Below are 6,541 nucleotides of genomic sequence, written 5' to 3' on the forward strand. Positions count from 1 at the left end.
ACACTGCAGAAATACAAAAGATCATGAGAGATTACTACAAGCAACTCTATGCCAATAAAGTGGACAGCCTGGAAGAAATGGACAAATTCTTAGAAATGCACAACCTGCCAAGACTGAATCAGGAAGAAATAGAAAATATGAACAGACAAATCATAAGCACTAAAATTGAAACTGTGATTTAAATTCTTCCAACAAACAAAAGCCCGGGACCAGATGGCTTCACAGGAGAATTCTATCAAACATTTAGAGAAGAGCTAACACCTATCCTTCTCAAACTCTTCCAAAATATAGCAGAGGGAGGAACACTTCCAAACTCATTCTACGAGGCCACCATCACCCTGATACCAAAACCAGACAAGGATGTCACAAAGAAAGAAAGCTACAGGCCAATATCACTGATGAACATAGATGCAAAAATCCTCAACAAAACACTAGCAAACAGAATCCAACAGCACATTAAAAGGATCATACACCATGATCAAGTGGGGTTTATTCCAGGGATGCAAGGATTCTTCAATATATGCAAATCAATCAACATGATACACCATATTAACAAATTGAAGGAGAAAAACCATATGATCATCTCAATAGATGCAGAGAAAGCTTTTGACAAAATTCAACACTCATTTATGATAAAAACCCTGCAGAAAAGTAGGCATAGAGGGAATTTGCTCAACATAATAAAGGCCATATATGACAAACCCACAGCCAACATCATCCTCAATGGTGAAAAACTGAAAGCATTTCCACTAAGGTCAGGAACAAGACAAGGTTGCCCACTCTCACCACTCTTATTCAACATAGTTTTGGAAGTTTTAGCCACAGCAATCAGAGAAGAAAAGGAAATAAAAGGAATCCAAATCAGAAAAGAAGTAAAGCTGTCACTGTTTGCAGATGACATGATACCATACATAAAGAATCCTAAAGATGCTACCAGAAAACTACTAGAGCTAATCAATGAATTTGGTAAAGTAGTAGGATACAAAATTAATGCACAGAAATCTCTGGCATTCCTATACACTAATGATGAAAAATATGAAAGTGAAATCAAGAAAACACTCCCATTTACCATTGCAACAAAAAGAATAAAATATCTAGGAACAAACCTACCTAAGGAGACAAAAGACCTGTATGCAGAAAATTATAAGACACTGATGAAAGAAATTAAAGATGATACAAATAGATGGAGAGATATACCATGTTCTTGGATTGGAAGAATCAACATTGTGAAAATGACTCTATTACCCAAAGCAATCTACAGATTCAGTGCAATCCCTATCAAACTACCACTGGCATTTTTTCACAGAACTAGAACAAAAAATTTCACAATTTGTATGGAAACACAAAAGACCCCGAATAACCAAAGCAATCTTGAGAAAGAAAAACGGAGCTGGAGGAATCAGGCTCCCTGACTTCAGACTATACTACAAATCTACAGTAATCAAGACAGTATGGTACTGGCACAAAAACAGAAATATAGCTCAATGGAACAGGATAGAAAGCCCAGAGATAAACCCACGCACATATGGTCACCTTATCTTTGATAAAGGAGGCAGGAATGTACAGTGGAGAAAGGACAGCCTCTTCAATAAGTGGTGCTGGGAAAACTGGACAGGTACATGTAAAAGTATGAGATTAGATCACTCCCTAACACCATACACAAAAATAAGCTCAAAATGGATTAAAGACCTAAATGTAAGGCCAGAAACTATCAAACTCTTTGAGAAAAACATAGGCAGAACACTCTATGACATAAATCACAGCAAGATCCTTTTTGACCCACCTCCTAGAGAAATGGAAATAAAAATAAACAAATGGAACCTAATGAACTTCAAAGCTTTTGCGCAGAAGAGGAAACCATAAACAAGAACAAAAGACAACCCTCAGAATGGGAGAAAATATTTGCAAATGAAGCAACTGACAAAGGATTAATCTCCAAAATTTACAAGCAGCTCATGCAGCTCAATAACAAAAAAACAAACAACCCAATCCAAAAATGGGCATAAGACCTAAATAGACATTTCTCCAAAGAAGATATACAGACTACCAACAAACACATGAAAGAATGCTCAATATCATTAATCATTAGAGAAATGCAAATCAAAACTACAATGAGATATCATCTCATACCAGTCAGAAAGGCCATCATCAAAAAATCTAGAAACAATAAATGCTGGGGAGGGTGTGGAGAAAAGGGAACCCTCTTGCACTGCTGGTGGGAATGTGAATTGGTACAGCCACTATGGAGAACAGTATGGAGGTTCCTTAAAAAACTACAAATAGAACTACCATATGACCCAGCAATCCCACTACTGGGCATATACCCTGAGAAAACCATAATTCAAAAAGAGTCATGTACCACAATGTTCATTGCATCTCTATTTACAACAGCCAGGAGATGGAAACAACCTAAGTGTCCATCATCGGATGAATGGATAAAGAAGATGTGGCACATATATACAATGGAATATTACTCAGCCATAAAAAGAAACGAAATTGAGCTATTTGTATGGAGGTGGATGGCCTTAGAGTCTGTCATACAGAGTGAAGTAAGTCAGAAAGAGAAAGACAAATACAGTATGCTAACATATATATATATAAATGGAATCTAAGAAAAAAAAATGTCATGAAGAACCTAGGGGTAAGACAGGAATGAAGACACAGACCTGGGCTTCCCTGGTGGCGCAGTGGTTGAGAGTCGGCCTGCCAATGCAGGGGACGTGGGTTTGTGCCCCAATCTGGGAGGATCCCACATGCCGCGGAGCGGCTGGGCCCGTGAGCCATGGCCGCTGAGCCTGCGCGTCCGGAGCCTGTGCTCCGCAACGGGAGAGGCCACAACAGTGAGAGGCTCGCGTACTGCAAAAAAAAAAAAAAAAAAAAAAAAAAAGACACAGACCTACTAGAGAATGTACTTGAGGATATGGGGAGGGAGAAGGGTAAGCTGTGACAAAGCGAGAGAGTGGCATGGACATATACACTACCAAACGTAAAATGGATAGCTAGTGGGAAGCAGCCGCATAGCACAGGGAGATCAGCTCGGTGCTTTGTGACCACCTAGAGGGGTGGGATAGGGAGGGTGGGAGGGAGGGAGACGCAAGAGGGAAGAGATATGGGAACATATGTATGTGTATAACTGATTCACTTTGTTATAAAGCCGAAACTAACACACCATTGTAAAGCAATTATACTCCAATAAAGATGTAAAAAAAAAAAAGAATTAGAGATGTGGGAGTTTGAATCTTAAAAGAGATAAACATAGGATCAATAAAAGAAAAAATGACATAGTTCATAGTAAATCTACGGGAATTATTACTCCTAAGAGCAGCACAGTTGAAAAAATATATTAAAATTTAAGATTCATAAAGGGAAATGAAGGGAATCTATGATGTCTGAAGGGGCCTCTACATTTGATGTTTGCATCAGGGAATCCAACCAAGCTCCCTTAAATTGATTTCTGATGCTACTGTTGGAAAAAGAATGCTGGATGCATGGACTATCAGGCTGGCTAAGGGGGTAATTCTAATGAGCATAGTATTTTATAAAATTAAAAGAAAGCTAAATGCATGGTAGTACATCAAATACATATAAAAATTTACCACCAAAAACTCAGACTGGAAAAGGCTGGATAAGCATGATGTTCCATCGAGGGTACATTTCTGTGCAAGCTGAGGGCAGTTTGCAGCGGGTCTTGTAAGGGAAAACCGGAGAGGGGAGTGCTCTACTTTAGGTCCAGAAAGCTTTCTGCCCTGTCTTGCCTAGGAAATTCCTTATTGGAGGGTCTTACATTTTTTTAAAGATTTTTTTGTTGCTGTTGTGGACCATTTTAAAAGTCTTTATTGAATCTGTTACAATATTGCTTCTGTTTTATGTTTTTTGTTTTTTGGCTCCGAGGCATGTAGGATCTTAGCTCCCCGACCAGGGATCGAACCCGCACCCCCTGCACTGGGAGGCAAAATCTTAACCACTGGACAGCCAGGAAGTCTCCTGTCAGACATTTTTAAAAAGACAAGGAGCATGTGCAGATTTTCAGAGAAGAGGGAGAAGGAGGAAACAGGTTCTATGGAAAATGGCCAAGATGTTAGCTCATTTAAGAAGTGATTAAAGAATGTCTTTGCCATATGGTGGGATTTCAAAGATTCCTGCTTGCAGAGCAGGTGCTCTCCTTACCTAGAAAAAGCAAAAACAGGCTTAAATTAAAAGCAAGAGAAATTGTGATTATAAATTCTGAGATTTTGGCATGATAAAATATTGGCAAATTCTTTGGCAAGAGAAAAAGGAATTAGAGACTTCGTGTTTAGAGATTTGCCTGACCAAGGGCACTGGGCTGTCCCTAAGTCTGCTATGACCCTTTTCTGTTGGAGGATTCTGTTCCTAGGACTTGAATGTGCACACAAAAGGGCCTTTTTTTTTTTACGGGGGGGTCAGGATAAAAATTTTCCAGCTTCTCTCCTAGACATTCTAGAGACGACTTTTATTCAATAAAAGTTCTTAATTTGTAGTTTTACAATTCCCCTGAGCAACTTAAATATTTTTCCTGCCTATCTCTTCTCTTAGCTGATAGAGAAGGTCACAAATATGCTTGGGCCCTAATACCATATCACCTCCAACTCTTCCCAGGCAAGAAGAAGCCAAAATCAGCCCCTGTAAAAGGCTGTTTCACACGCTCTCTCTTCTCTGATCCCCATGACTGCTCTTTCCTTCTCTTTTTTCCTCTTTGCCTCTCTTTCCCATACCCTGGATTCTCCACTAATAAATGTCTACAGATTTTCTATGGAAACATACCTTTGGCTTCAAGATTCCACCTGAATCTGTCACACTGTCACTGGTGCTTGGTGGATCAAGTAGGAGAGAGAGTGTGGAATTAGGATGGTGGCTGTGCTCTGTGGCTGCTCCCCTGCCCTCGAGCTGAGAGCGCAGGCTTGGGGTTGGCCCTGGCTCTCTGAGGAGTGCTGGCTCTGCCACCTGGAAGCCAGGCTCGCTCTGGCTCATTCTGCAGGACCCAAGAGGGGATCTCTGTCCCCCACAGGCAATTAGCACAAAGCACTCGCATGGCTGGAACACAGGAATAAGGCTGTCCCCGAAGAACCGACTGGTTCTTTCACCTGAACTCCAACCCCAAACACAGATTACTAATTGAAAGAGCAATAAGAATAACTGCATTCCTTAAATAATTACTAATTATATAATTTTATCCTTTCCAAGGTACTTTCACAGGATCTAGCTTAGTTGTTAAAATGCTTTCTATGTGAATTGGTACAGCCACTATGGAGAACAGTATGGAGGTTCCTTAAAAAACTACAAATAGAACTACCATATGACCCAGCAATCCCACTACTGGGCATATACCCTGAGAAAACCATAATTCAAAAAGAGTCATGTACCACAATGTTCATTGCATCTCTATTTACAACAGCCAGGAGATGGAAACAACCTAAGTGTCCATCATCGGATGAATGGATAAAGAAGATGTGGCACATATATACAATGGAATATTACTCAGCCATAAAAAGAAACGAAATTGAGCTATTTGTATGGAGGTGGATGGCCTTAGAGTCTGTCATACAGAGTGAAGTAAGTCAGAAAGAGAAAAATATTGGCAAATTCTTTGTCAAGAGAAAAAGGAATTAGAGACTTCGTGTTTAGAGATTTGCCTGACCAAGGGCACTGGGCTGTCCCTAAGTCTGCTATGACCCTTTTCTGTTGGAGGATTCTGTTCCTAGGACTTGAATGTGCACACAAAAGGGCCTTTTTTTTTACGGGGGGGTCAGGATAAAAATTTTATCCCTTATCCCTACTTGGTAGACAAGTAAACCAAGCATAAAGTGAGAATAAAATGACTTGCTTAGTGTTAAACAGTGTTCGTTTTCTCACGAGGCATAAACAGACCATTCTATGTAGAGGAGGTTAGTATTTTTTTGAAGTATAGTTGATTTACATATATTTTTGAAGTACAGTTGATTTACATATAGCTGATATTATGTTAGTTTCAGGTGTACAATATAGTGATTCAGTATTTTTTATAGATTATACTCCATTTAAAGTTATTATAAAATATTGGCTGTATTTCCCGCGCTGTACAATATATGCTTGTTGCTTATTTATTTTCATTTCTTTTTTTTGCGGTACGCGGGCCTCTCACTATTGTGGCGTCTCCCGCTACGGAGCACAGGCTATGGACGCGCAGGCTCACCGGCCATGGCTCACGGGCCCAGCCGCTCCGCGGCATGTGGGATCTCCCGCACCGGGGCACGAACCCGTGTCCCCTGCAACGGCAGGCAGACTCCCAACCACTGCGCCACCATGGAAGCCCCATCTTTTATTTTTTTTAATTATTTTTTTAACATCTTTATTGGAGTATAATTGCTGTACAATGGTGTGTTAGTTTCTGCTTTATAACAAAGTGAATTAGTTATACATATACATATGTTCCCATATCTCTTCCGTCTTGCATCTCCCTCCCTCCCACCCTCCCTATCCCACCCCTCTAAGTAGTCACAAAGCACCGAGCTGATCTCCCTGTGCTATGCGGCTGCTTCCCACT

The sequence above is a fragment of the Pseudorca crassidens genome, chromosome 15 (genome assembly GCF_039906515.1).
Source record: "Pseudorca crassidens isolate mPseCra1 chromosome 15, mPseCra1.hap1, whole genome shotgun sequence".
Taxonomy (NCBI): Eukaryota; Metazoa; Chordata; class Mammalia; order Artiodactyla; family Delphinidae; genus Pseudorca; species Pseudorca crassidens.